Source organism: Balaenoptera borealis (assembly GCF_965194805.1).
Source record: "Balaenoptera borealis genome assembly, chromosome: 21".
Lineage (NCBI taxonomy): Eukaryota > Metazoa > Chordata > Mammalia > Artiodactyla > Balaenopteridae > Balaenoptera > Balaenoptera borealis.
Window position 1 is genome coordinate 30,373,170 of NC_138880.1, and position 20,509 is coordinate 30,393,678.

At 39.0% G+C, this 20,509-nt stretch overlaps 1 long non-coding RNA gene across 1 annotated transcript; it reads right to left on the reverse strand.

Annotated features, from left to right (window-relative positions):
• Window positions 1-2,318: 2,318 nt before the first annotated feature.
• Window positions 2,319-15,730, reverse strand: LOC309619794. Its single transcript, XR_014239238.1, has 2 exons — window positions 4,463-15,730; window positions 2,319-4,103 (listed from the first exon to the last, which is right to left on the reverse strand). It is a non-coding gene; the product is annotated as an uncharacterized lncRNA (long non-coding RNA).
• Window positions 15,731-20,509: the final 4,779 nt, after the last annotated feature.

Consider the following 20,509-nt stretch of genomic DNA (forward strand, 5'->3'; position numbering starts at 1 on the left):
CATCTCCTGACTTAACCAATGCTATTAATTTAGATCCACATTATTTCTCTGGAGCAATAGACCTCTAACTCACCTCCATGCCTACAGTAAACTCTCACTTCAATTCATGATCCATAATATAACTAGGGAGGATTTTCCAAATGCAAATCATATCATGATGCATCCTGCACAGTATTTTTAGCGATTTCTAAAAATTTGTTATTTTTAGAAAAACATTTGTATCATTCTGAGACATTCGTTATCATTCTGAGCACCCAATATCCAAACTTTCTTTCTATTTGGAAGAAATCTCCCAACATGCAGGACTTTTTTTTTTTTTTTTTTTTTCATGCAGGACTTTGAGAGACAAATGTAAGAGCTTCTCTAAGGAAGCCATGGGGTGCAGTGCCTGACACCAAGCTTCCTGGAATTCAGGGCCAGGTTCAGCTGACTGAATATCCCACCCAAGAACATCAGATATGTGACTCAAAGAGCGAGGCTGATTGGATTCAGTCTACCTCAGTGTTCAGCAGGATTGTCCAAAATAGCAGGAGCAACAATCCTCGTGGAGGGATTCTAACCAGCCCATTCCTGTGGCTTGACCTCAGCTGTGCTCTTCCCACCTGGCCTCCTTAGGTCCCGGACGTTGTTCTGTGCTCCCCCATCAATGACACAAGTCCCTTGATCAAGTTGAGGTACTTTGTCCACTAGTGCTGTGCAAGATCACTCAGTTACCTTCAGTCATTAGCTGCTAACCGGGAACTGGATCCCTCATCCAAGATGGCGGAGGGAAGGAAATAAAGAGCTACCATGAGCAGCTCACATCTGACCATACCTTCTACAAGGGGTAATCTGCAGAGAGTCTAGAATTACATACTTTAAAATATAATGTCCACACTTAAATACCACCTGTCAAATTATATAAAAGGAGAGGGTATCATTTGTCATCAGGGAAATGCAAATTAAACAACAATGGGACACCACTACACACCTACTAGCATGGCTAAAATCCAGAGCACTGGCAACACGAAATGCTGGGGAAGATGTGGACCAACAGGAACTCTCGTTCACTGCTGGTGGGAACACACAAGAGCGCAGACACTTCGGAAGACAGTTTGGCAGTTCCCTACAAAATTAATCATACTCTTACAGTATTACCCAGCAATCACGCTCCTCAGTATTAACCCAAAGAAGTTGAAAACTAATGTCTGCACAAAAGCCTGCATACCATTGTGGCTTTATTCATAATTGCCAAAACTTGGAAGCAACCGAAAGTTCTCCAGTTGGCAAAGGGTAAGTAAACTGTGGTCCATCCAGACAGTGGAATATGATTCAGTGCTTAAAAGAAATGAGCTATGAAGCCATGAAAAGACACGGAGGAAACTTGAATGCATATGACTAAGTGAAAGAAACCAACCTGAAAATGTTACATACTATGTGATTCCAATTCTGTGATATTCTGGAAAAGGCAAAACTATGGATACAGTAAAAGGATCAGTGGTTAAGGGCTCAGGGGAGGGACGAATAGGTGGAGCACAGAGGAATTTTTAGGGCAGTGAAAATACTCTTTATGATGCCATGATGATGGATACCTGTCATTATCCATTTGTCCAAACCCACAGGATGTACAACACCAAGAGAGAACCTCTTGGTTCTAATGTAAACTACGGACTCTGGGTGACGATGATGTGTCAGTGGAAGGCCATCAATTGCAATAAATGTACCTTCTGGTGGGGATGTTGATAACGGGGGGGCTGTGCGTGGGTGGGGGAAGGAGGGATCTGGGAAATCTCTGTACCTTCCTCTCAATTTTGCTGTGAACCTAAAACTGCTCTAAAAATATAAAGTATTTTTTAAAGGAGTGAATTATAAATTATGCTGGAAAATGCAATGTTAAACTTTTTATAGACCAAGACACCTTTCTTAGATTCTCCTTGATAAGACGAAGACTAGGAGTGATTTTCATGGGACTTTCTCCAAAGCGCTCCTGCCAGACTCTGCTCTACGTAATAATAGGTTGCTCCAGTTCTTACATTCATTATTTAGTGTCCCTGGAATTTTAAAGCTCTCTTAGATTTGTCTTATCTCCTATCCCGGTACCTTCCCATACCTTCGGCATCAATAGAAATAAATTGTTATAGTATCATCATATGATTTTTCAGTCACATAAAGTTAAAAAAAAAAAAACAAACCAAGATTCTTATTTCAGAGTACTGCATGTACTTATCTATTTTTATGCTTCAAGAACTTTTCTTCCTCTAAAACTCCCTAAAGAAATCAAGAAAATTCACTCTTGGTTCCTTATTCCCTATTAGTTGTAATGGACAGTGGGTGAGAACGTTTTCTGTTTTCTGCCACTTTATAGCATTTTAAGAGAGGGTTAACATAGAAACATTTGTTCATTTTATTGGAGTTCAGCTATTTTCACACTGTTTCAATTAGAAAAGCCTTTTGATACCATCTGCAAAAGGAAAGTAAACAAGATTTTATAAGAAAATGTTAAATGAAAAAACCAGTTAATATAAAGATCAGAATTGTTCAATATTATTAAAAAGGAAGAGAATAATATTGGCCTCAAGAAATGTGTTATCTCTAGTGAGACAAATGAATAAAATTTCATGCCTGAAGGATACTCTGATATAGAAATATTACTAAAAATCTAGAGGGGAGGCAATTTGGGGAGTATCATCTTAATATATGCAAATCAGTGGCCCAATTCCTCAGATGGTTTTAACAGATGACCTGTTTCTAGGTAGAATCCCTCTCTCCTTCTTTTCTTCCATTTTGGTGGTTTTTACTTTCTTAAAATGTCTACCCGTCACTCACACAGGTCACCCTACTAGATCCTTAGTAGGTGTTCTTCCAAAACCCAACAAGTGCCTGTTTTCTAGGGACTTGGTGCTGGGAATCTTCCCCCCTGAAAGATTTAACAGCTTGTTTCACAGACCTGGGGGAGAAAAGAGGGCAGGCGTCAGCCCCTGACACTGAGGAGTGTTCATGTCTCTTTGGCTGTGGGACACTTACTAGGAGCCCTGCCTTCCAGACTTCTGAGTGGTCTCCCTTCCCCAACACAGGCTCATGAGAAATGCCCCTTCCCTGTACAGTTCTCTCTGGTTTCCTCATAGTCACATTTTCAGGAGTTGTTTCAACAAAACCTCTCACGTTTATCTCAGGGAAACCCTTTTTCATGAAAGGAAACTGGATCCCGTTTCTGAACATTTTCTTTGCAAACCACAAAGGGCTCCTGGAAACCTAAAACAGAATCAAGGACGACTTTCTTCACTTATCATAATATTTCTTCCAATTCTACTTAGATCTTACTTTTGCTTTGAAGTCTTTCCCAAATGCTCCAGAAATGATTTATACTCCCTTGCTCTCAACTTAGCATCTATTATTTGAATGATTCATCTGTTCTTATCACAAGCTAAACTGCGTTGTTCAGACATCTTTACATGTGTGTCTATTCATTGCAACTTCCCAGGGTAGTTTTGTGTAGGACTATGTCCAGTATCTGACCACATAATAATTTTTTCATAAAATCGGCTACTTAGCTATTCTTTCTACTAAATTGCATATCACAGAAGACATATGTGTCAATTATGGAAAGACACTGTACATTTAAAATACAGCAGATAAAATATGGCTCATAAACAAAAGGGCAGATTTTCTCAGAAGAAAATTTTAACAGGAAGTTAACAATAACCCTGTCTGCAAACTTGAAACATTGTGAAAGTATAAGCCCTACCTTTCTAGAAGAATTTAATTTGATATATTTACATAACAAGACTCTTCTGATACTTGAATTGATGAATGTATTTCAAGAGTTCATTTCTGCTCTAGTGCAGCCAAATTTCTGGTTCTGCTGAGAAAATGTCAGTGTGGATTTTTGCACAGTTGAATAATACAAGGGCATCTCCTCCCTACTGGACATTGGAAAAATTAGAATCGCAGGAGTGCTGACTCAAGAAGAAAGAAGATGTTTGAATAATGTTACAGTCATTGACAAAATTGTATCAGTAATTATATAAAACTTCCCACACAGTGTCTGATGGCCTTGCAGATGAATTCAACACATAAGGAACAGATAGCTCCAAATTACATGGAATTAAAAGACTCCCCCAACTCTCTCTTTTTTTTTTTTTTTTTAATCTTGAGCTACTGTCATTTTTCAGTAGCAGACACAAGGGTGATGTTTTAATTTATTTATTTATTTTTGGTTGTGTTGGATCTTCGTTTCTTTGCCAGGGCTTTCTCTAGTTGCGGCAAGTGGGGGCCACTCTTCATCGCGGTGCGTGGACCTCTCACTATCGCGGCCTCTCTTGTTGCAGAGCACGGGCTCCAGACGCGCAGGCTCAGTAGTTGTGGCTCACGGGCGTAGTTGCTCCGCGGCATGTGGGATCTTCCCAGACCAGGGCTCGAACCCGTGTCCCCTGCACTGGCAGGCAGACTCTCAACCACTGCGCCACCAGGGAAGCCCCCCAACTCTCTTTTAATAAAGGAGTTTAGCTACTGTTTAGAAATATTGAGTTTTTTGTGATCAGGTTTTGTAAATAAATATTGAACATTTGAAACCAAGGTGTATCCATTTTTAGCATTAAGAATACAATTTGATCTAACTATGCTATTAAGGTCTTCCATTTCTTGATGTCTTATGAAATGAAAGAAGTAAAACAATGTCTCTTGTAATTATTGTGTATTTATTTCTACTTTTATAAATCTCAGTTTTTGCTTTATAAAGATTTAAGCTATGATAGTTGGTGCTCAGAAAACCATAAGTATTATATTTTGATTGTGAATATATCGTGTTCTTCAACATTTTAGAGCGTTTCTTTGTCTTAAACAGTGGTCTTTAGCCTAAAAGTACTTTGATTATAAGATTATGACTTCTACTAGGTTACTTTATTATCTCTCTCTCTCTCTCTCTCTCGTCCCCCCTACCTACCCACCTATCTGTCCAGCATCTATCTGCCTACCTTAGTCTACCTATTCATTTATTTGTATTTGCCTGGCATGTGTTTGCCCATCTACACTTTTCATTCTTTTTGAGTCATTCTGTTAAAAGTATCTCATATAACCTCATAGACAGGGTTTTTGATCTCTCTTCATTTGCATTTGTATGTTGGTATTATATCAGTTATATAATTATTTTAAGCTTTGTATTTTATACACTTAGAAAATGACCATGTAGTCTGTTTCATCAGGGCACTATGTTTATATGTATATGTCTGTGTTTATGTATAGATAGATATGTAGGTCTATCTAAGTGTATTTTTTCTTTTATGAATAAGAATTTGATCCTACAAGTAAGTCCCCTTTATCCTTTATGTGTATCCAGCAATATCTGCTTTTCTTTACCTTCTTTCCAAAAAAGCCTGTATTGCTTTTGTTTCTGATTTTTTTCTTACCACTTATTTCCTGATCTCTGCCAGCTAACATTTTATCTCTTCTCATAGTTTTGCCATCTCTTCCCTGAAATCTTGCATTCTTACCTTGTGTTCTTACTTCATAAATGTAGAAATTCTATTTTTTAAATTTTAGTAGCTTTTTAAAGTTCCTTGTGACATGCTTTGGCACAATTTATAAATACTCATTAATGTATTATTTTTGGTGAAAGTTCTTTCTTGATCTTTTAGTTTTCCTCACAATAACCAGTATCCCCTGGTATATAATCTAGAGAGGATTTTGCATAGGTACCAGGAAACATCTACAAGACTGTCCATGCATTACTAAATTCTCCATAAAAACATGTGTATCAACACCTGGGCCCTAGTGGGGGAAGAGAAGTGAAACCACTTTTAGAAAGAATGGCTCTTACACTGCAAAATACTAAGAATAGGTCTGCGACCTGGTGGAGCAGAGAAGTCGCTACTCTGAACACGGGAAGGGGTTGGGAAACGTGCAGAACAAGAGGTGGCAGTCTTAGAAAGACACAACTGCTAGGTGACAGTATCATGACTTGGAAGGACAGTAATCCATCGAGGCTTACTGTGAACATGAAAAAGGAAACCAGAGACCGATAGGATCCTCCAGAAACAAAAGAGAACAAAGTTGAACCAATTAGAATCCAAAATCTTCACCCACACCTGGTTCATGGATACATAAAACATTACAAAACATTTCAAATTACAGGGGAAAAAAATACCCAGCTGCCATGCAAATCTATTAAGAGCAGGCATTAAAAGAAGCTGACCCTGATGAAAAACCTTCCCAAAATAAATCAGAGGAACACATTTACAAATTATCCTAGCCTTAAGGTATCTGTAAGCAACTATTCGTAGATATGAAAAAAACACACACACAAACTTTCAATCACAACTTTAAAACCTTAGACAGAGATGGACAAACACAGTGAGATATGAATTGAGAGTCACCTGAACTCAGGAAAGAAATCAAAGGGGGAAAAAATGACACCTTCAAAATAAAGAGTAAGTTACCAATTCCCCAAAGAGAAAGGAATGCAAACAGACCATAAAAGAAACATGACATAAAGAAATATATATATAAAGGATCAAGGAGGAAGTTGATAGAAGGTACAATAAAATTATAATTAGAGTGCTCACACTGTGAATACACAAAACAGTATAACAGATTCTTTAAAACTCTCATCCAATAAAACTTGTCAAAAGTTAAAGAATACATGAATTTGCATACTGAAAGGGTCTACTGAGTATCTGGGAAATTGACTTAGAATGGTCAATTCCAAGATATAACCTAAGTGTGTTTATTTGACTATAAAGAAACACTTTCTAAGCTCCCAGGCAAAACAAGTAAGTTACTTACAAAGGAAATAAAATCAAGTTGGCATCAGACTTATTGAAAGCAACATAGAAAGGAAGGTACAAGAAAAGCAACACTTTAAATAAATTCAATAAAAGAAAAGGCCAACTATTACATTTAATCAAGTTATCCTTTAAGTATGAATCTATGGAAAATGCTTTCAAAAGTTAGAATTCAGGGAATACTGCACTCAAGATCTCTTCCCAGGGCATCTAGGAGACAGTGAGCTTCATATAATCAAGGCATAACTGGGGGGAATGGAACAAAGACCAGTGCTGAGCCCCGACCATATTTAATGTAGATGTAGAAGTAAATCAAAAGTGGGCAAGAGGGGAGTATGGCTGACAATGTCAAAATAACTAAAACAAAAGGGAAGGAGAAGACACATTAAGCTCATCAATGATCATAGAAGTATCGATAAGACATCATTTAAATTTGATAAAGCACATAGCAGATGTTTGAGCTGGGAAAAAAATACTCAGGTCATTATTAAGGTATTATTATGAAGGTAATGACTAAAGCAAAAATGCACAACTTGCTAAATATAATAAGTAATACAAATAAATAAATAAGAGCACATAGAGAAAGGAACACAGTGAACATAATAAAAATCTACAGTAAGTGTAACAAAAATATAAAATTCATATCACTGTTGTATACCTGAAACTAATATAACATTGTAAATTAACTATACTTCAGTTTAATATATATAATTTATAAATGTAAATGAGCATAAGTCAACTATTAAAAAACGTATTTGAGAGTAGTCTGCAGAGAAGAGACACACCCAAAAGTAAAGTGAACTGGAAAAACTGAAAATAAAAGGATGGGCACAGATATTACAGAGCAAATGCAAACAATAAGGAAACAGTTGCAAAAGACAAGGTAGAATTCAGGCTAAAAAGCTTTAAATGAGTGGAAAAATAAAGAAAAATGAGGATACCGTACGTAAAAGACCCCAATTCAAAATAAAGATGCGATATTGATAAATACCTATGCACTAAATATTACAGAAGCCACTACCATTAAATAGAAACTCAAGGAGACACAACAAGAAATAGATGGAAAGACACAAATTAAAGATGGCTAACACGCCATTTTCAATCCAAGACAGGACAAAATAACTAAAAATAAGTAAGAACAGAGGCAGCGTGAATTATCTAATCAATTCAGTAGATTTTATGAATATATATCTCACTTTGTTCTCAGATAACAGAATAGATCTCCCAAATACACATGAAATATCTACCAAAAAAAAAAAAGACCCTATCTTAGGACAAAAGAAAACCTCAATAAATTCTATAGAGTTGAAGAGTAAATAGTAAATGAAATTTCTGTGACAACCATGTCAGGCTGTTATGTACAGTATATGCTACGGACACCAGAGAACAAAACAAACACAGCAGGAGCCACATAAATCTCAGGACTGGGGCAACAGAGTTCTTGGGTCTTGGATATGTTGGCAGAAAATGACATTCCTTCAGCCCTTCAGGTAAACACAACCTTCTACTACATCTACTCTGCATTTTGTCCACTGTTTATAGTGGTTTCTGTAGCTCTGCCATTACTCCAGATTCCGGATTCCTAGGGCAAACTTTCACATCCTCCCTACAGGGCTGAGGTCATAACTGGAATCATACTTTTTTCCCATCACATTCAGATCCTAGAAATTCCCAGGTCTCGTAAGATCTCAGAGGCTTTAAAGTTCTACACCGTACTCACTGCGGTGTCAGGAATGGGTATTTCTGCTTGCCTTGGAACTCAGCTTCTAAAGCAAATACAAACACGGTCTCCTTTACATTTTGTGTCCATAATTCAAATTATGTTTACGTATTTGTTTTAATCATTCTTTCAAAGAATCCCTCTCAACAAGACACAAAATGCTTATAAGTTTAGCTTATTGTATACTACTCTGATTTCTCCAATTTTGTTCTAAGTCAGCACTTATGTAAACAAAAATATTTTATGGGGGTTCAATTAAAGGTTAATTAAAGAACAGAGAAGTTTTTTTAAACATCACTCTGCTGTTATTAAAAGGCTATCTTTTAAGTAAATCTTTGAAGGTTTTTCAATTTTCCCCCAAGTAGAAAGGTAAGTTTCCATTCAAAGTTACCATTAGATTGAAATATTTTAAAATAGTGGGACTTTAGTTGGATAAATTATTTCCACTCCATTTTCACTAGGACACTTGAATTCTGTTCTCTTTTGAACTCCTGCTGTACCACTTCTGCCTGCCCCAATCTCAGACACCGTCAACTATTTTCTTCCAATTATTTCTATTCAAGCACTAGAGAAAATCACATAAACCTCCTGAGTCACATCCCTACACATTGGTGGTTTTTCTTTTTAATTTTTATTGAGTTGAGTTTCAGTCTTATTCCTCCAGCCCTTAATTGGCTCTGTTTTCCGTTCCCTAAGGTGGCTCTTCCCAGCCTTTGCTGTGTTCTCTAGAAACCAATTTCTTCTTCCCAGTTCTACTTAGTAATCATCATGATCTAGCTTCAGACCTCAAAAATAACGTAGAGACTGGACGGATTCTCCCATTCTTTTCCTTTCCAGATCTCTCTCCACTCCTATATCGGAACAACCCCCTCTGCGTTCTTTCCAGAACTTTCTGCCATGCAGGTAGGTGGTCGGCAGGTATTCTGCTCTACAGCCAGCACTGGATTTGGTGCTGGGAATACATAGATGAGCAGTATATTCTCAAGCCCCCTCATTTAAAGGAGACCTGACAGTTTAATGGGGAGACAGACTAGAAAACATCATTTTACATTACAATGTGATTGATGCCCTGAAGAGGAAGTGGAGAACCTGCTTCTCTTTCAGCTTAATGAGTGCACCTGGTCAAGAATGGTGTCTCCAAGGAAGAGGTACCAGAGATGGGTCCGGAGAGTCAAATACAAGGGCTTCAGGTAAAGTCACTTGGGAAGGATTTTCGAGGGCAAAGGGGGAAAGAAATCACGGAAACGAAGCCAGACAGCTCTGCTCCAGTCTGCCTTTGTTTCCAGATTGCTAGGTCACCTCTCACTGTAGCTCAGCTATAATTCTGGTTGCCCAGGACACTGTGAAGACCCACCCAGGTCCCTTTCAGACCCTCCCCAGTTGCTGGCAGTGTCAGCTGAGCATCTCTGGGGCTTGCCTGAGGCTGGAGAGAGGTCCCTGTGGGATGGGCTGAGGTCTTCCTGCCTCTGTATCCCAGTGGAGCTTCTCCTCCTGCCCAAGCCTGCCCCCTTCCTTTCTGCACAGGTTTAACCCAAGCACGCTCCCCAGTACAGTTCCTGAGAGCAAACCACTGTCTGAGAGTTGTCTGCCGGCTGGGGAAGCCAACTGGATGGAGTTTCTAATTTTAAGGAAAGAAGAGATCCATGAAGAGCTAGAAAAGCTTGGAATAAAGGCTGTGAAGGCATCCAGAGTGTATCCCAAACGATGGAGAGACTTCCTGTAGTTCCTAAAAGTGAAAGGATTTCACTTCAGGAGAAAGACAGAAGCCACGTGGAGAAAAAAGAACAAATGTAGCCCAGACATAAACCCACACATATACGATCAACTAATGTATGACAAAGGAGCCAAGAGTATACAATGGAGAAAGGACAATCTCTTCAAACAGTGGTGCTGGAGAAACTGGACAGCCAGATGCAAAAGAATGAAACTGGGCCACTACCTTACACCATACACAAAAATTAACTCAAAATGGATTGAAGACTTGAACACAAAACCTGAAATCATAAAACTCCTAGAAGGAAACATAGATGGTAGCTCCTGGACATGGCTCTTAGTGATGATTTTTTGGATTTGACACCAAAAGCAAAGGCAACAAAAGCAAAAATAGACCAGCCAGACTACATCCAACTAAAAAGGTTCTGCATAGCAAAGGAAACCATCAACAACATGAAAAGGCAACCTGTAGAATGGGAGAAAATATGTGCAAATCATGTATCTGTTAAGGGGTTAATATATCCAAAATATACAAAGAACTCACATAGCTCAATAGAAAAATACTCCAAACAACTGGATTAAAGAATGGGCAGAGGATCTGAGTGAATATTTTTCCAAAGATGACATATAGATGGCCAACAGGTACATAAAAGGTTCTCAATATCACTATTCATCAGGGAAATGCAAATCAAAACCACAATGAGATATCACCTCACCCCTGTTAGAATAGCTACTGTGAAAAAAGACAAGAAATAACAAGTGTTGGCAAGGATGTAGAGAAAAGGGAACTCTTATGCATTACTGGTGGGAATGTAAATGGATGCAGCCACAACAGAAAACAGTATGGAGATTCCTCAAAAATTTAAAAATAGAACTACCACATGATTCAGCAATGTCACCTCTGGGTATATATCCAAAACAAATGAAATCAAGATCTCAAAGAAATATCTGCACTCCCATGTTCAGTGGAGCATTATCCACAATAACCAAGATATGAAAACAACCTAAAGGTCCAATTGGTGGATTTTTTCCATATGTGTATTCAATTTTTCCAGCAACATTTGTTAAATAGTCTCTTCTTTCCCCATTAAACTGCATTGCTGCCTTTTTCCTTTGCTCTCATTTTCTCTTGACTAGTCTTGCTAGAGTTTTGTCAGTTTTATTAATCTTTTTAAGAAGCCAACTTGTGACTTTTTTTTTTTGACTTTTTTGATTCTTCAAATTATTTATCTATTTGCTATTTTATTTTTTTTATACATTTATTATTTCCTTTCATCTACTTACTTTGGGCTTATTTTGTTTTTATCTTAATTTTTTCAGGTGGTATGTCAGACTTTTTACTTTGAACTCTTGTTGTTTTCTCATCTAAGCATTTGAAGCTATGAATATCACTCTTAGTATGACGGATTTTTAAGGAGGTGATTAAGTAAAAATGAGCTCATTAAGGTGGGCCCTAATCCAATGTGACAGAGTCCCTTTAAAAAGAGGGGAATTGGACACCAACAGGCAGCAAGGGAAGACCATGTGAAGACACAGGGAGAAGACATCACCCTCAAGCCAAGGAGAGAGGCCTCAGCAGAAACCAGCCCTGGTGACACCTTCGATCTTGGACTTCTAGCCTCCAGGGCTGGGAGCACATAAACTTGTTGTTTAAGTCATTCAGTCTGTGGTACTTTGTAGTGGCAGCCCTAGCAAACTAAAACATCTTACTTGTTATGATTTCCCATTTAACTCTATTGTGGTCAGTGTATGATTTCAAGCTTTTGAAATTTATTGAGATTGGTTATACTGCCCAGCATATGTTCTATATTGGTATATATTTTACGTGTATTTGAAAAGAATTCGTACCTAGTAAGTCGAGTAGTCGTGGTAGTGCTATTCAAAGCTGTATAACTGCTTTTCATCTCCATGTTTAATCACTGAGAGAGGAGTGTTAAAGTCTTTAACTTTGTTAGTGGATTTTTCTTTCTGTCTTATGCAAAATGATTTGCTTGTCTGGCCCATGTACCTAGTCATCATTATAGTGCATATGACTTTCTATTTCCTAAATGGTGGCTTTGTGCCCATAACAATGTAACTACTCAATGTCTTTTTTTTTATATCTTTATTGGAGTACAATTGCTTTACAATAGTGTGTTAGTTTCTGCTGTACAACAAAGTGAATCAGCTATATGTATACACATGTCCCCATATCCCCTCCCTCTTGCGTCTCCCTCCCACCCTCCCTATCCCACCCCTCTAGGTTGTCACAAAGCACCGAGCTGATCTCCCTGTGCTATGCAGCAGCTTCTGTCTAGCCATCCATTTTACATTTGGCAGTGTATATATGTCCATGCCACTCTCTCACTTTGTCCCAGCTTCCCCTTCCCCCATTCTGTCCTCAAGTCTGTTCTCTACATCTGCATCTTTATTGCTGCCCTGCCACTAGGTTCATCAGTACCATTTTTTTAGATTCCATATATATATGCATTAGCAGACGGTATTTGTTTTTCTCTTTTTGACTTACTTCACTCTGTATGACAGACTCTAGGTCGGTCCACCTCATTAAAAATAACTCAATTTCATTCCTTTTTATGGCTGAATAATATTCCATTGTATATACGTGCCACATCTTTTTATTTATTTATTTGGCTGCGTTTGGTCCTCGTTGCTGCACGCGGGCTTTCTCTAGTTGCAGCAAGAGGGGGCTACTCTTTGTTGCAGTGCACGGGCTTCTCATCGTGGTGGCTTCTCTTGTTGCCGAGCACGGGATCTAGGAGTGCGGGCTAGTTGTGGCACACGGCTCAGTAGTTGTGGCTTGCAGGCTCTAGATCGCAGGCTCAGTAATTGCCACATCTTCTTTATCCATTCATCGGTTGATGGACATTTAGGTTGCTTCCATGACCTGGATATTGTAAGTACTGCTGCAATGAACATTGGAGTGCATGTGTCTTTTTGCATTATAGTTTTCTCAGGGTATATGGCCAGTAGTGGGATTACTGGGTCATATGGTAGTTCTATTTTTAGTTTTTTTAAGGAACCTCCATACTATTCTCCATAGTGGCTGTATCAATTTACGTTTCCACCAACAGTGCAGGAGGGTTCCCTTTTCTCTACACCCTCTCCAGCATTTACTGTTCCTAGACTTTTTGATGATGGCCATTCTGACTGGTGTGAGGTGATACCTCATTGTGGTTTTAATTTGCATTTCTCTAACGATTAGTGATGTTGAGCATCTTTTCATGTGCTGGTTGGTAATCTGTATGTCTTCTTTGGAGAAATGTCTATTTAGGTCTTCTGCCCATTTTTGGATTGGGTTGTTTTTTTGATATTGAGCTGCATGAGCTGCTTGTATATTTTGGAGATTAATTCTTTGTCAGTTGCTTCATTTGCAAATATTTTCTTCCATTCTGAGGGTTGTCTTTTTGTCTTGTTTATGGTTTCCTTTGCTGTGCAAAAGCTTTTAAGTTTCATTAGGTCCCATTTGTTTATTTTTGTTTTTATTTCCATTACTCTAGGAGGTGGGTTCAAACGGATCTGGCTGTGATTTATGTCATAGAGTGTGCTGCCTATGTTTTCCCCTAAGAGTTTTCTAGTGTCTGGCCTTCCTGTAGGTCTTTAATTCATTTTGAGTCTATTTTTGTGTATGGTGTTAGGAAGTGTTCTAATTTCATTCTTTTATATGTAGCTGTCCAGTTTTCCCAGCACCACTTATTGAAGAGACTGTCTTTTCTCCATTGTACATCCTTGCCTCCTTTGTCAAAGATAAGATGACCAAATGTGTTCGGATTTATCTCTGGCCTTTCTATCCTGTTCCATTGATCTATATTTCTGCTTTTGTGCCAGCACCATGCTGTCTTGATCACTGTAGCTTTGTAGTATAATCTGAAGTCAGGGAGCCTGACTCTTCCAGCTCGAGGCCACCATCACCCTGATACCAAAACCAGACAAAGATGTCACAAGAAAAGAAAATTACAGGCCAATATCATTGATTAACAGAGATGCAAAAATCCTCAACAGAATACTAGCAAACAGAATCCAACAGCACATTAAAAGGATCATACACCATGATCAAGTGGGGTTTATCCCAGGAATGCAAGGATTCTTCAATATACACAAATCAATCAATGTGATAAACCATATTAACAAATTGAAGGATAAAAACCATATGATCACCTCAACAGATGCAGAAAAAGCTTTTGACAAAATTCAACACCCATTTATGATAAAAACTCTCCAGATAGTGGGCATAGAAAGAACCTACCTCAACATAATAAAAGCCATTTATGACAAACCCACAGCCAACATCATTCTCAATGGTGAAAAACTGAAAGCATTTCCTCTAAGATCAGAAACAAGACCAGGGTGCCCACTCTCACCACTATATTCAACATAGTTTTGGAAGTTTTAGCCACAGCAATCAGAGAAGAAAAAGAAATAAAAGGAACCCAAACTTGAAAAAAGAAGTAAAACTGCCACTGCTTGCAGATGACATGATACTATACATAGAAAGTCCTAAGGATCCCAGCAGAAAGCTACTGGAGCTAATCAATGAATTTGATAAAGTAGCAGGACACAAAATTAATGCACAGAAATCTCTTGCATTCCTATACACTTACAATGAAAAATCAGAAAGAGAAATTAAGGAAACACTTCCATTTACCACTGCAACAAAAAGAATAAAATACCTAGGAATAAACCTACCTAAGGAGGCAAAAGATCTGTATGCAGAAAAGTATAAGACACGGATGAAAGAAAGCAAAGATGATACAAACAGATGGAGAGATATACCATGTCCTTGGATTGGAAGAATCAACATTGTGAAAATGACTATACTACCCAAGGCAATCTACAGATTCAATACAATCCCTATCAAATTACCAATGGCATTTTTCACAGAACTAGAACAAAAAATTTTACAATTTGTATGGAAACACAAAAGACCCCGAATACTCAATGTCTTTTCTATACATCTTCTTGATTCCTCCCATTGATAAGTGTATGTCTGTGTGTGTCTGTGTGTGTGTGTGTGTGTGTGTGTGTGTGTGTGTGTAGTCTCATGCATGTGTGCTCTCTATGTATTGACAGATGGATGTATGATATTTTGAAAACTACAGTGTGCTTCTCCTTTATAGAATGTGGGTTGCCTTTTCCTATCTCGGACCTAAACTCTGAAAGTTGGATTTAATTATAAGCCAACGCCTGGGCTTTCCTCTCCTGCCATCTGGAACAAATTATTTGAATCATGAATACCTGATGCTAATGACAGCCTGAATACCAACTGACCAATAAGTTGAGAACTTCTGAGTGAACAGAGCCAATATACCCCTGAAGTCCCAGGGCTTATAAAAGACCAAGTTTCTGCCTTTGATACAGGAGACTGCTAATTAAGTCAGTACAGATACAGGGACCCTTGAAGAGGAGTAGTGAGACACAGATAATAAGAAATAGAAGTATATTTGTCTTTGCAAGGATGAAAAGGCTCAGAAAAGGGATGGTTGGTACGTGAGTTAATGACTTGCAAGGAATCTCCAAGGGGAGAAAATGTATTTTAAAAACAAGGATGAATATATGTCTGCTCTAAAGAGATAGGCAATAAAAGTTTGAACTAAAGCTCAGGTTGCCAGAGTCCCTTTTTCACATCAATCCTTAGCTAAATAACTCTGTCATGATCGTTCACTTACTTGATCTTTCCACGTAGACTCTATATTTGATACTAACAAACTCTGATTATGAATTCTGTGGTCTGTGTAAGGCTCTTTTTTAATAAGCAAAGTTTTTCGATAGAAATGAAATGTTGTTTATTTTTGAAAGTTTTTTTTGTAGACTCTGCCTGTTTTAGAACCTAATACGACATCGGGCATAGAGGTGTTCCTCCATTCAATATCTAAGAAGCATCCTTAGCTTTTTCAACGCTCTATCGAGATTCTCAGACAGAGTCTCTCCCAAATAGATAAAACATATTCATAAGTTATGTAATAAGAAAATAATATGCTAGCTGATGTTGTTATCATGTTATAAAAATTGGAGGAAGAGAGGTGTCATTTACCTGACAGATGAGGAAATTTTCAAGAAGGGAAAATCAGTAGAAGGTGGTCTTTAAATAATACAGATTGGAAATTCTATTCAGGGAAAAATCCTGAAAGAACATTACGAGAAGGAATTACAAAGAAGGAAATCACAAATTAATAAATTACAAGAAGGAAACTGAGGCTACTAGACACTCAGTTGAATTTGCACATAAAGCCAATGGCTGAGATTAATAAATCATAGTTTTTTAAAATGGTTGAAGTCCAAAAAAATTTCCTTGACAGATTGACTAAGAACATGACTACTCTAAGAAAATGACATTTGAGCAGGGGATTTGTATAATCAGGGTCCTGACTAGGAACAAGTAATCTGGTAACTGCTACAAAATTGTTTATGGAACCATATAGATTATAACATTCCCCCTGTGGCTGCAGAACAGTAGCCATTTCTATAAGTATTATTCACAGTTGTCTTAGTCAGCATTCGCTAGGTTGTGCTGCAGTAACAAATGATCCCTATATCTCTGTAGCTTAGAATAACAGAAGTTTATTTCTCAGCAATACTGCAATTTCTTCACCAAGTCAATAGCAATTCTGTTCCACACCATTTTATTCAAAGCTAAAGGGGCACATCCCATCTGAATAATGCCAGTCTTACGGAAGAGGAAATAAATTACAACGGCCCATGTAGCTTCTGCTTAGACATAGCAGGCATCCCTTCTAATTGCAAGTCCAAGCCTGAGAGTAATGGGTCATCAATTTACCCTCCCACCACTTGAAATTAGCCATGGCAATAGTATTGCTTTGGCAGTGAGACTGAGCAGAAGTTACCTGTGTTGCTCCCGGGCCACAGCATTTAACTGTCATTGCAAAACAGCACGGTCCTCCCTTTTCCCATTATAGTCCCCTACCATTCCATGTTGGACATGGAACGTAAGAAAGAAATAAAATCCTGTTGTTAGAAGCACCGGGATTGGTCACTAGGCATAATAAGCCAGCCCATCATGACTTATACGACCACATTTGAAGCAACATTGTGAGATAAAGTGACTTAGCTATGCTAGCGAGAACCAGAGTGAGGACTCAACCCAGGCTACCTGACTTTGGCGCTGTGTTCATTCCCATGTGCCACTGGGAATGAACACAGGACTGTCACTGATGTATGAGTACCTGGTGGTTAATCTGCTGGAAATGTGCACCTGAGGGAGGGGACCAGATGTCACAGTCCCTGTGGAAGTCAGTAAACAATAGAGAGCTGAGTCGGGAGAAGGTCAATAACAGGAAGATGGAATTGGTGCAAAGTCAGAGTGGGCTCTGAGGTCCAATGTCGGGAGAATGTTAGCAAAATGAACAGAAACAGAAGAGACCACAAAGCACAGGTTGGGGAGAGGAGATGGTGAGTTCTGTTAACCAATAAGTGAGGATCATCAGGTCAGAAATGAAGACACCTGGAAGACAGCTGGACATGTACAACATGAGCCACAGAAGGGCGCTGGGGGCTGAGAATAAACACCAGGAAGTTATTTACATTTAAGTAACAGATAATACATGACAATGGATGAGGCAGACAAGAACCAGACAGGACAAATAAGGAGATGGAAAAAGGGGCATCATTTAGGGATAGAAAACATGCAGACTAGTACAAGAACTAAGAGCAGAGAAGGAAAGAGTCCAGAATTTACGAATCATGGAAACAAAAAGACCTAAAGGACTTAACAGCTGAGGATTGAGTCATGATTATGAAGTAATCGGTCACTTCATGGGGAAGGAAATGAATATCTATTGATATTCACTCTGGTCTTCAAAATAAATCAGAGAAAAGGTAAGATCATGAAATGAAGCCAAGAATGGGGCTAATAAAACAGTGAACTCCATTTAATGGATTTATACTTGCCATGGGTGAGCTGCACCCTGAGTTCCGTGCTTTTAAGCCGTTACCAAGGGGAAAAAATACTGTTTTCATAAGATCATTTACCAGAAAGAAAAATCAATTACTTAGAAACAGCATAGCCTATCAATTTAAGAATAATAATTCTCTCCTATGAGTCTTCTTTTCCAAATTACTGTGTATTATGATAAACAATATTCTCAACAACATGCTTAGGAAAAAAATAATCATTTCCATAGCTCTGGTTGCCTCTCTACCTTTGGAATAAATTACTAGCATCCCACGAAGAGAACAATACAGAAGAATTATTGGAGTGGGTAGCTCAAGATATTATTTGCCTTTCTTTTTTTTTTGGTTTTTAGTTTGCTAGCTTAGTTCTTGTTTTGTTTTTATTTTTAGAGTAAGGGGGATAAGTATATTTTCAGGGAGGGATAGAGCGAGCAAGTGAGAGAGAGAAAAAGATAGATATTCTGGAAGAAAGGAAGGACAGAAAGTACAAGACAGAGGGAAGACAGAGGGCTAATTGCTGATCTGGAACCCCGGGGAGTCAGGGGAAGATGGTGACAGTGGCCAATATGCAAAATGGCCAGGTTGATCTTAACAAGAGAGAGTTGGTTACTCATTCCCTTACACGGAAGGAGAAATGAGTGTCTGTTCAAATATCCAGTGACATGTTTAGATACAGAAGACAAAGCTAAAGCAGAACAAATCCAATGAGTCGAATTTCTCAATAAATTGTTTACCCAACAAGTACAGATGTGTAGTAGCTCTTTATTGAATTAAATAAACTCAGTTATTTTCCCTCAAACACACAAGTCTTATCCTGGCAAATGAAATACAAGGTACAATTCCAACTAGGGTTTTGGAATCCCTTTGGGAGGTGGGATTTTAAAGTGTTACATCAGTTGCTAATTTTAGGTAACCAATGTATGCTTTCCTGGCCCACAAAGGTGCACCTGTTTTTGTTTTTTGGGTTTTTTCCTATGATTTGCATCTAGAGTTTCTCCCTCTTGTATCACTCTCTCTCAGAACAACAACAATAACAAAATTTAAATGGGCTCCAAAATAAGCAAGGAAATAACTCACATGCTCTCCCAGCACCCAAGAGGGTGGCAATCCTTTCTGCCCCATAAGCCCAGGGAAGCGTGTAATCTGGGGGGAGGGGAGAGGGTGGATTTGCCATTGTAATGATCACAACAGCGGAATGCCTAGATTCCCAAAATAGGCCGCGCTGTGTTTCAAGCAGTTGCTACCTTTAACCTGGCAGTTCCAGGCTCGCCCGCGGGTGCTGAGACTAAAACGCGATCCTGCCAAGTCGCCTTCACTGTGTCCTTTTCAGGTGTTTGGAGAAGCAAGAGTGGCCTCACTCGGAAAGATGAGAGGAGGCCCTTGGAAACTGCTCAGAGCTACTTATTAAAGGAGGCGGCAGAGATAATTAAAAGTAATTTTCCCCGAAGCTCCACAAGGGCACTGAACAAAGCGCGAAGGCGCAGGAGCGACTCAGATCCCGCTGTCAGCAGAAACCCACGCACGCAGCTATTTCCAGAAAACGGGGCGTTCTCCAGGCGGCTCTAAAGCACACAGTCAGAGAGAGACACAGGCGTTTTGCTTCGTTTCGTTTATACAAGTAAGTAGTGATGCCGGCACGTTCCTACAGAAAGGAGGTTGCCAGGTATGCCAGCGATGGAAAGTAGACAGCGAAAACTCAACGACAATCATCTGATTGACAGGCAAATAAATATTTTTGTTAGCTGTCAAGACAGGTTAACAGAAAATGGACCAGGAGGCTTAGGGTACACGTCAAAGTGACTGGAAGGGCAGAAAGCGTAAGAAAACTGATTGTGGCATTTGTGGCCTCGGTAAAATTGACACAGTTCCTCAAATATGCCTTTCTCCTCCTTAATCACACTCGTTCATTTCAGCTTTATTCACCATCACGAAGCAGACATGGAGTGAAGGGTTTGCTCTGGGAGATGCTCTGGCCCTGGTAGGATGGGGGCTAGCTGCGGTGGGAAGGAATGCAGAACAAACGAGGCAATGGGACGGGGTTTATCCATTAAATCTGAAAAGGTGCTGCATTTTCTCTTCCCTCCAACCAGGCTCAACACCCCACCTCTTCTTCCCACAGAAGGACTCCCCGAAGACGTTGTTTATGGCACACACATGTGGGAACACACTGATGGTGCCTTCACTCTAGGACTCCTTCTAACGTGGCTTCCCATCTAGCTGCATGGAAATCACACTTCTGTGTGTTATTTACTCCCTCCTATAAAGCCAAGGAACACGTATGTCTTACTGTCTCAACTTCTACGTCAGTACTGTCTTAGCTTGGGCTGCTGCAACAGAATACGTTCCATAGACGGGGGGCCTAGAAACAACAGAAACTTCTTTCTCACAGTTTTGCAGCCAGGACCTTCAGGAT